Source organism: Callospermophilus lateralis, unplaced genomic scaffold (assembly GCF_048772815.1).
Source record: "Callospermophilus lateralis isolate mCalLat2 unplaced genomic scaffold, mCalLat2.hap1 Scaffold_281, whole genome shotgun sequence".
Taxonomy (NCBI): domain Eukaryota; kingdom Metazoa; phylum Chordata; class Mammalia; order Rodentia; family Sciuridae; genus Callospermophilus; species Callospermophilus lateralis.
In genome coordinates, this window is record NW_027513510.1 from 1,353,505 (window position 1) to 1,364,628 (window position 11,124).

The following is an 11,124-nucleotide window of genomic DNA, read 5'->3' on the forward strand; positions in this document are numbered from 1 at the left end:
GCCAGAGGTAATGATGAGTGTCTATATGGAAGAAGATGAGGGCAATGTGGGAGTGTTTTGGATTTAATTGTGGTCATTTATTTGGCTGTTGGAAGATAAGACTGGGTCCACCTGGGCTTTAACTCGGGTTTGATTCACCTTAGAGACTGAGTTCTGGAACTGACCTCAGAGAAGTATTGACATGAATTGTGTTGGGATTTTAGGAGGCCACGCATTAGACTTGCCCTTGGAAACTGAGATCTAAGCCCAGGGTGGCTTTCCACAAAGCACTGAGAATGTCAGCCAGGATATACCCGGATTTTATTCTGAAAGACTTGGCAGGCATATTTGAGAGTCAAAACACCCATGGACCTCACATTGTAGACCTCAATGGGCCTGGCCTCATGTGACCTTTAGGCCACTCTTTGGGAAGCATTGCCTGTGAGAGTTCTCCAGATCTTTCATTGAAATGAGCTTCCACAACATTTAATGGTTCATGAATGAATTGAAACCCACTGTGGCTCCAAATTCCTCTTTGAAAAATGGCTAGATAAATACCATGCAATTTTTTAAATTCCCATGACCAGGTGGCACTGGAGAACAGTTAGATCTCCTGATGCTCATCATGAGTGTACCAGACTGGGCCTTGATTTACTGCGTTTCATGAAAATGGCATAGAACAGAGATGCCAGTAAGTTGGAACCTTCTGAGTAGTGCGCCTTGAGCAGTTGTGGGCAGGTGTGTGACAAAACATCTGTGGTGGGGCCATGTGGATCTGCCATTGGCTTCCAAATAGCATGTGATTGACTTGCAGCAGCCAGCAGACCCATTTATGTAAAGGCACCTTGTTATATAGAGAGGTTTCAGGTCAATGTTCAGAATTAGGTTGCAATGGAAAAGGGGCAATGTAGCAAGCAATGAGTGATAGAAGCCTGGATGGTGCATTCTCCTGCAGACTCTAACCCACCACAAGTGACAGAACTCCCTGCAGCACTGTGTCCCAGTTGAACTCCTTGTATTTTGTAAAGCAAATATCAAACTCACTGTGCAGCAGCAAGAAACACCACGAAAAGTGGAGGATGACCAAATGTCTTCACAGCGACACGGGGAGACACTAAGCCCCCAGTGGCCACAGTTTACCTACAAAGAGAGAATTCAGCACTGCTGCCCCATGTTCATTGGAAAATAAGAAAACATGTCATCCAGGTCACATAGATGCAGACCCATCTTTGATGGTCTCACTAGAAAGAAAGCTAAAACTTCTGACAACAACTTATATTTCAAGTGCCCAATCTCACATGCAGTTTCTCAAACAGTCTTTAGGCCAGAAGAGCTCCATGTTGGTGTTGTGTTTACCATGTCCCTTGCTTTTGGAAACTCCTCTACCATCTCGAAGTTTGTGAACTCCTGAGCATTTTCCATTCCAGACATGTATTCACAAATTTTCTAACTCTTCTCCTCTAATTGTGTCTTACTTGGAGCGAAGGTAATGTCAAGGCATTGTTCTGGATCAGAGTGGGAAGTTTTGGGTTGCACATATTTGCACACACATTTGATACAATTTCCAATTTTCCATTCAAAATACAGAATCCCTGACACTATCCCATACCCTACTTGACTCTGGCTACTAATCCTAATATGATGGAGAAAAATAACACAAACAGAATATAAATACAAGCAGTTCAAAGGAGGCATGATGTATATTTGGACTTGCCTTTTGCATGATAAAGTTTATGTGTTATAAATCTAGTCAATTTTTAATTAAATAGTTCTCCATGTGTTTTTAAAGTTCAAAATATGTGTATTACTGTCTCCCTTTCTCTGTAGCCTATTCAACATATGTATTTTTATATGCACATACCGAAAGCTACCTGGTATCACACCTACATTTTTGTGAGGTGGCTTCCTCAGCAAATACAAATTGTGAGAAGAGATCACTCCTCCTAAACGCTTTGGAACTGAATATTCAACCTATGGGTGAGCTTCCTAGTTGAACAAAATTATACATAAATCCATATTCTGTAAAATATATATTTTTGCATTTGTGGATGATATATATTTCATGATGAATTTTGATTGGCATATATTACTACATTTTAAAGTCTGTGTGTGTGTGTTGTGTGTGTGTGTGTGTGTGTGTGTGTGTGTATATATTTATATATATATATATATATATATATATATATATATATATATATATATATAGTCTCCATATTTTTCAAAATATGAAATATTTGTGTCTTATTTAGAGTCCCAAAATTCATTCATGTTCATGTATGTGGATTTATAATAAAATTTTCACAAGATTATTCTCAGAAATATTCATCCACCTGAAGTACATATTTGTTTCCTAGTACTGAAAACTAACTACAGTGATTGGTGCCTTCAAATCCTAATATTTCTACAGTAACTGAACCAGTTTAACATCAATGCATGTAGAATTCTATTGGACGTGATGTGTATTTTGACGTTCGTTTTTATTCCACACTGGTACATTACTCTTTCTTAAGTTTATGGACATAATAGGACATATATTTCATCAACAATTTCGCAAATTTATAGGCATTTGTTTCACTTTCAATCACTTCCTGCTTCAGAACACATGTATTCCTCCAGGTTTCTTGACTGGTCTTTTCATGAGACTTCTTTCCAAACAAATTATTTTCGATTTTCATAATCAATTTGAAGCAAAGTCACACACTTTTCATGATAAACCAAAATCCTCATATTTCCATTAGATGTATAATGGGTTGGAATGAATGATTGTATATTAATATAAGATTTCTTATTTGTTTTCAAATTTATTTCAATCTATTATTTCAAGTTGAAACCAGTTTTATTATTTATTCACAGTATGGTCTATTCATGCATTTCCTCTGTATTCATAGACACAGGGTGCACCTTTTTGTAGCCCCAATACAAATTTATACATCTTCAAAATATTGCTTCCAGAAATGGTGGAAGAAATACTCATGTCACCTGATCTACATATACATTTCATCACAGTAATATTCTAGACACAAAATTCAAAGGTCACACTTATGATTCTTCCAAATCCTAAATAGAAAGTGAACATGGATTACTGAAAACATCCATGTCCAGGGTGCCTTATGCTCTCAAATGTCAATCCGATTGGTGACTACATATTTGTTTCTTCCTAAGATTATATGTTCAACCTCAACCCTGTTGAAAATATCTAATCCTATCACTCACTTTATACTTTGCCTGATTTCCTAATGTCTCTATTGATATCTGCATTCCTACATATTTTCCCCACTTCATCATTGTTAGAGACCCTTCACATGTGCTGTTATTGAAATTCACTCTCTAACCGAAACCCTATTGCTAAATAACTTTTGGTCCAAATCCTATACTCATTGTTCTTCCGATACTTACCGACGATCTTCCTGATCCTACTGACTATCTCTGTTTGAGGGGATGTTCTCTTCTACATTCAATCATCCAAGGTACAAGTTCCTATGCCATTGTATATCAATTTATCTGAGATACCTGTGCAGAATGTAATTCAAGCTAAGTAATCCAATCAAGGACCCAATGACTTTCTGGACTTCAAATCTTACCTGGATTTCTGTTTTCATACTTATATTTCACCTATATATTCTTGTAAGTATTGCAGTTACCCAATACCATCATACATCCCGTAGAATGATTCCTAACCCAAATCGAACTGGTTATTAAGCATAACCATACACTGTTCCCTCAATATAACATTACAGAAGAGCTGGAACAGAGTTGGTCTTACAATGCAGGGATGGAGGGGATCTTCCACCTACTTAGAACCTCAATGGTCCATGCAGAAATTATCCCTGGAAAACATGTAGGCAGGTATGAAGGACCTGAGAGAGCAAAGGTCATCTTCCATGGCAAACAGCCTGGTCAGGATGAAGGGTTGTGTCTGAATCACCCTCTCTCTTCTTAATGTAGAGAAGATGGACCAAACCAAGCCTGTGTGGAGAGCTGTTCCTGGGTGACTATGGTTGATATACCATTCTAACTTGTAAAAATGTCACAGGAATTGGGGCAGCATCCATCTCATGGGACCCTTGGAAGCAACTGTTAGGGCAAAGTAGTTGCCAAGGCAGTGACCTCATTCAGTTCCTGAAAAAAGTGACCTCACCTCACTTCCTTTGTAGTGGAACTCTCTTAACTTGGGAACCAGGAAGCTAGGCCCCCAGAGCCAGTGCCAGTCCCAGTTGGCACACTTGATTGGATTTACCAAGGACAGAGTCAGTCTTTATTGGTACCAACTGATGTGAGGATGGCCAAATGCCAGGAAAACTATGAAGACAGGTGTTTCCTGAGAAAGCAGGCAGTTGTTCTGGCAAAGACACCAAATCTGAGAAAGTACAGGCCATTTCGGGGGAACATGGTATGGCCCACAAGTCAGAGGAAACTCCGGATAATCAAAGACCTACTTCTGGGAAGGAGGTGCTTTGTGGGTGTGGGTGTGAGTTTGTGGTTTTGTCTCATGTTCTGAGAATAGGTAGGGATGGTGGATTGTTTGTTTTTGAGTGGATTGTTTCTAGAAAGTCGTTTGACATGGCGAGGGTTTCTAAAAGTGTATCCCACTGTGTCCGTGGTTGTTGACATTTGAAAAGAGAATGCATCAATGGAAGTGCCCTGTCTAGTAGAAAGCTACCCAGCATTCATCCTGCGCAATTGATGAATGGACTGCAGCTTGCCTTATGAATGGACAACACCTACTATCTTCCTAAGCTCCAGTTTTCTTCCTGAATTCTGGCCACTCTCCGGAATAGTCTCATGGTTTGGTGTCCAAGATATGTACCGCCTCCAAGCTTTGTTACATGGCCATGTACTGGATAGCTGAAGGCAATGGGAGCATCTCAGAAAACTCAGATATCAGTGTGACCAGTAAAGTCTCAGTGGAGAAACCCTGCTTTGGGCCTTTTGCTAACCTATTGTTCTGTTGCCTGAATGTCAGGAATTTCTTTGACTCAGGCAACCCCTTTGTAAATCCTGAAGAAAACAGTTTTCAAATGAAAATGAATGGGCATCACCTGTGGCTGTTTGCTTAATTGCTTCAAAAGGGATGTGTCTGAATCAGCCCCTTGGCCCTATGTGAGGCTGGGGCTTAGATTCTCGGCACCTGATGGATCTACAGAAAGATCCCATCTCTGAATCCAAAACCAAAATGGCCATAAGAGCAGTCAATGTGGATGAAGTCTCTTGCCTTCCTCTGTAAGTCCTGACCTCTATCAAGTGAGAATAGATATCATTTGGGTCAAATGAGTTTTTCAAAGCCCTGAAGAGGCTAATGCATAGGTGCTTGGATTTTCTCATGACTCCAATTCACACAAAGAATTTATACTCAACAATCAGTAACAGTCAAAATGGAGAAGCAGAGCAGTATTAAGGGCAGGCCTATTTGATCACTCCTGGTTCACAGGAAGGGTGTCCAGGCCACCCTGACTTTAGGCAATTGAGGGGTAAGTGAGCTTATTTTGGACACTGTCTTGGGCTGCATCCCTCATGGAAACCTGCAGCAAGAGGTTATGATGAGTGTCTCTATGGCAGAAGATGAGGGTCATGTGGGAGTGTTTTGGTTTCAATTGCGGTCATTTGTGTGGCAGTGGAATAGGCCACTAATGAGATTCGCCCTTCTAAACTGAGATCTAGCTCACTCCTTGGGTAAAATTGCCTGTGAGAGTTCTCCAGATCTTTTATTGAAATGAGCTTCCTCACCATTTAATGGTTCCTGAATGAATTGAAACCCACAGTGCTTCCAACTTCATCCTTGAAAAGTGGCTACATAAATACCATGAAATTTTTGCCATTCCAATGACCAGGTGGCACTGGAGAACCTTTGATGTCCTTTTGCTCATCATGAGTGTACCAGATAGTGCCTTGATTGTCTGGGTTTCATGAAAATGGTGTAGAACAGAAATGCCAGTAACTTGTAGCCTACTGAATAGTGGTGTGTGTGCAGGTGGTGTGCAGGTGTGTGATAAAACATCTCTTGTGGGGCCATGTGGATCTGCCATTACTTCCAAAGGGCTTGAGACTGACATGGTGCATCCAGCAGAACCTTATATGTCTGAAACCTCTCCATGTAAAGGCATCTTTTTATATGGAGATTTTCAGGGCAATGTTCAGAATCAGGTTGCTATGATCAAGGGGGCAATCTATGTGGGATAGAATCCTGGTTGGTGAATTCTCCTGCAGACCCTGACCCACCATACATGACAGAACTCCCTCCAGCACTGGGTCTCAGTTGAACTCATTTTATTTAGTGAAACAAATACCAAACTCCCAGTGCAGTGGCAAGAAACACCATGAAAAGTGGAGGATGACCAAATGGCTTCACAGTCCACACGGGGAGACACTTAGCCTTCAGTGGCCACAGTTTACCTACAAAGAGTGAATTCAGCACTGCCGCCTCATGTCTTTTGGAAAATAAGAAACCATGTTCTCCAGGTTACATAGATGCAGACACAGCTTTGATGCTTTCACTAGAAATGAAGCTAAAGCTCCTGACAAAAACAAATACTTCAAGGATCTTCTAGCTTTCAGAGTCTGTGTTGAAATATCAGCTGTTATCCTGATTGCTTTACCCCTAAATGTAATCTGCTTCCTTTCACTTGTAGCTTTTAAAATTCTCTCTTTATTCTGTACGTTGGGTATCTTCATTATAATGCGTCTAGGTGTGGATCTCTTATGATTTTGCACATTCGGCGTCCTGTTGGCTTCTAGGACTTGGGAGTCTGTCTCATTCTTCAAGTCTGGGAAGTTTTCTCGTATTATTTCATTAAATACATTGCTCATTCTTTTGGTTTGGACCTCTATACCTTCCTGTATCCCAATGACTCTTAAGTTTGGTCTCTTTATGTTATCCCATATTTCTCGGATGTTCTGTTCATGGTTTCTTAACAGTCTTGCTGAGCTGTCTATGTTCTTTTCAAGTTGAAATACTTTGTCTTCATTGTCTGATGTTCTATCTTCTAAGTGTTCTACTCTGATGGTAGTGTTCTCAATTGAGTTTTTAAGTTGTTTTATTGCTTCCTGCATTTCTAGGATTTCTGTTTGTCATTTTTTACAACTGCTATCTCCCTGTATAATTGATCTTTTGCTTCTTGAATTTGATTGTGTAATTCATTATCGAAGTGATCTTTCATGGTCTGATTTTGCTGTCTAATGTCTTCCATGAGACTCCTGATTATCTGAAGCATGTATATCCTGAGTTTTTTATCTGACATTCCATCTGCTGCAGCTATTACCTCTTCTAAAGTTGTGTTGACCTGCATTGCTTGTGGTCCTTTTTTCTTTGTCTTTTCATACGGCTCGCGTTTCTTTCTGCTTGGTGAAACGGTTGTGATTTTGAAATTTTCCCCCTATATATTTATATTGCTCTTGTATATTTGAAAAGTCTTCCTTGCAGGGGCGGGGGGTGGCTGTTGTGCTCTTCCAATTGGGGTGATCTATCTACCATGCTGATGGGACGCTGGGCCTGTTCTCCTGATCGGTCGCAGGTCTGCCTACCCTGCAGGCGCGGGAAGCGGCTCTGCTAAGCCCCTCTTCTAATTGGTGTGACGTGTGTACCACACCCATGGACCCCTGGGGTGTTCTGCCAGTCGGTCTCAGGTCTGCCTACCTTAGAGGCGCGGGCGGCGGCTCTGCTCTGCCCCTACTCCAATTGGGGTGACGTGACTACCACGCTGGCGGGTGGGTGGGCCTGTTCTGCCGTCGGTCGCAGGTCTGCCTACCTTACGGGCATGGGCGATGGATCTGCTCTGCCCCTACTCCAAATGGGGTGAAGTGTCTGCCGCGCTGGCAGGCCGCTGGGCCTCTTCTGCTGGTCGGGTGCAGATTTGTCTACCTTGAGGGCGCGGGTGGTGGCTCTGCTCTGCCGCTACTCCAATTGGGGTGTCGTGACTACGAAGCCGGCAGGTTGCTGGGCCTGTTCCGGGTACCATGGGCAAAGACTCTGCTCTGCCCCTACTCCTATTGGGGTTATGTGACTACCATGCCGGTGGGCCACTTGGATTGTACTAGGTGCTGGAGAAGGCTCTGCTCTGCAATTACTCCAATTGAGGTGACGTGACTACCATGCCTGCTGGTCGCTAGGCCTGTTCTGGGCACCTGTGGCGGCTCTGCTCTGCCTCTATTCCAATTGGGGTGAAGTGAGTATCATGCAGGTGTGTCGCTGGGCCTGTTCCAGGCATGGGCAGCGGCTCTGCTCTGCCCCTCTGGCTTGATGACAAAGTGAGAGAGACTCGGGTGTTTCTGACTCACTTTCTTTACCAGGAGACCAGCTGTTTCTGTCACCACTGGTATTAATGAAGTTATCTCCTCCACTGCTTTCTGATGACATCAGATCTCTGCCATGTTGGTATCCCATGCAAAAGGCAGCATTTCGTTCCCTTTGCTGGGTGACCAAAGCAATGGGTGAGTCCTGACTTGCCCTCACAAGCCTCGTCTCAATCCTGTTGCCACTGCCTATGAAGGCTCGGTTGATATTTACCTCCACATTATTCAACAAGACCCGGACCGGGAAGCAGTTTCCACGGGTTCTTGAGCCCTGGGCCAGATCAGTTCAGGGAGGCCAAATTTGGCCGCTCTGGGCTCAGTGTATGTTCTAATAGGAGCAGGCTCCAAGACGCAGTTTCTGCAGGTTCTTTAGCACTGAGCCTGAGTAATTTGTCTGCGAAGCAAAGGTGAATGGAATCCTGAAATTACCTGTTCTATAGCTGAATGAGCTGCGATCAGTCGAAAACAGGGATGGTGACGTCAGCTCTTCAAGATGGTGGACGCTGGCTTCCTCTGTGGTCTGACCGGTATGGAGAATGGAATTGGACCACATCCATCCCCGTCTCAATCCCAGAATTCAGCACTGAGCACAGTAATTGCATAGCGGGCAGGAGCCCATAGAATCCGCACCACTGTATATTTGCGATGCTATCTCGTCTTTTCCCAGTGCGCGCCACACACTCTAGCTGCAGGGCAATTTGCTGAATAAGCAGCATGACCCTCCGTGCGGAAAAATCACTCGCGTTTGAGCCCCCGTAGCTGATCCTCGTGAGATGGATATATGTCCACTAGGTTTTGGAGCACCCCAAATTTCCTGGAAATTCCTAACAAGATAGGTTTTAGCCGTTCTAACTCGTCATTTTCCCGCACAGTGACGCGGTACATGGGGGTAATGCACTCCATTCGCCGCCATCATGTGATCCCCCAAAGTTAGTTTTCAGTACAAGGAAAAAAATATGTATTTCAGGTGGAGGAATATTTCTGAGAATAATCTTGTGAAAAGTTGATTATAAATCCACATACATGAATATGAATGAATTTAGGGAGGGTATAAAAAGAAAAATATACTAAATATTTTGTAAAATCTGGAGAGTGAATATATATATATATATATATATATATATATATATATATATATATATATATACACACACACAGACACACACACACACAGACATTAAAAAGTAGCATTATGTATGTGAATTGAAATTCACCATGAAATATATATCATCCACAGATCCAAAAATATTCATTTTAATGTACATGGATTCATGTTGTTTAACTAAAAAGCTCACCCATATGTTGAATTTTCAGTTCCAACAGCGTTAAGTAGGAGTGATCTCTTCTCACAATTTGTATCTGCCAAGCCAGCCACCTCACCAAATGTATGACTGATACCAGGTAGAATTCTGTATGTGCTTATAAAAATACATGTGATGAATAGGCTACAGAGAAAGGGAGACAGTTATTCACATATTTGTTAACTTTGAAAACACATGGAGAACTATTTCAATTAAAATTCGCTAGATTTATAACACCTACAATTTATCATACGAAAGGCAAGTCCAATTATACACCATGCCTCCTGTGAACCTCTTGTATTTGTATTCTGTTTGGGTTATTATTCTCCATCAAATTAGGATAAGAAGTCAAAGTCTAGTAGGGTATGTGTTAGTGTCAGGGATTCAGTATTTCGAATAGAAAATTGGAAAATGTATCCAATGTGTATGCAAATATGTGCTACACAAAAATCTTCCCACTGTCATTCAGAATAATGCCTTGACATTACCTTCGCCCTACATAAGACACAATTAGAGGAGAACATTTAGAAAATCTGTGAATACATATGTGGAATGGAAAATGCTCAGAAGTTCACAAATGTGGAGTTGGTAGAGGAGTTTCCAAAAGTAAGGGACAGGGTAATCACTCCAAAAACATGAAGTTCTGCCAGCCTAACATCTGAAGAAAGTGCCTGTGAGGTTGGGCAATGAAATATATGCTGTTGTCAGAAGCATTAGCTTCATATGTAGTGAGACCATCAAATCTGGTTCTGCATCTATGTGACCTGGATGACATGGTTTCTTATTTTCCAATAAACATGAGGCAGCAGTGCTGAATTTTCTATTTGTAGGTATACTGTGGCCACTGGATTCTAGGTGTCTCCCCGTGTGGACTGTAAATTCATTTGGTCATCCTCCACTTTCGTGGTGTTTCTTGCTGCTGCACTGGGAGTTTGGTATTTGCTTCATTAAATACAAGGGTTCACCTGGGACACAGTGCTGAAGTGAGTTCTGTCAAGTGTGGTGTGTCGAGTTCTGCAGGAGAATGCACCAACCAGGCTTCTATCCCACATCACTTGCCCTATTGACCATAGCATCCTGATTCTGAACATTGCCCTGAAACCTCTCCATATAACAATATGCTTTTACATATAAGGTTCTACTGACTGCAAAATGTCAGTCACAATCCATTTGGAAGCCAATGGCAGATCCACATGCCCCCACCACAGATGTTTTATCACACACCTGCCAACCACTGCTCTAGAACAACTACTCAGCAAGATCCAACTTACTGGAATCTCTGTTCTACACCATTTTCATAAAACCCAGTCAATCAAGGCACTGTCCTGTATACTCATGATCAGCAAGAGGACATCCAAATGTTCTCCAGTGCTACCCAGTCATGGGAATTTCAAAAATTTCATGATATTGATATAGCCAATTTTCAAGGATGAAGTTGGAGGCACTGTGGATTTCAATTCACTCAGAAACCACTAAATGAAAACTCTGGAGAATTCTTACAGGCAAGGCTTCCAAAAGTGGCCAAAAGTCAGATTAAGCCAGGCCCATTGAGGTCTAC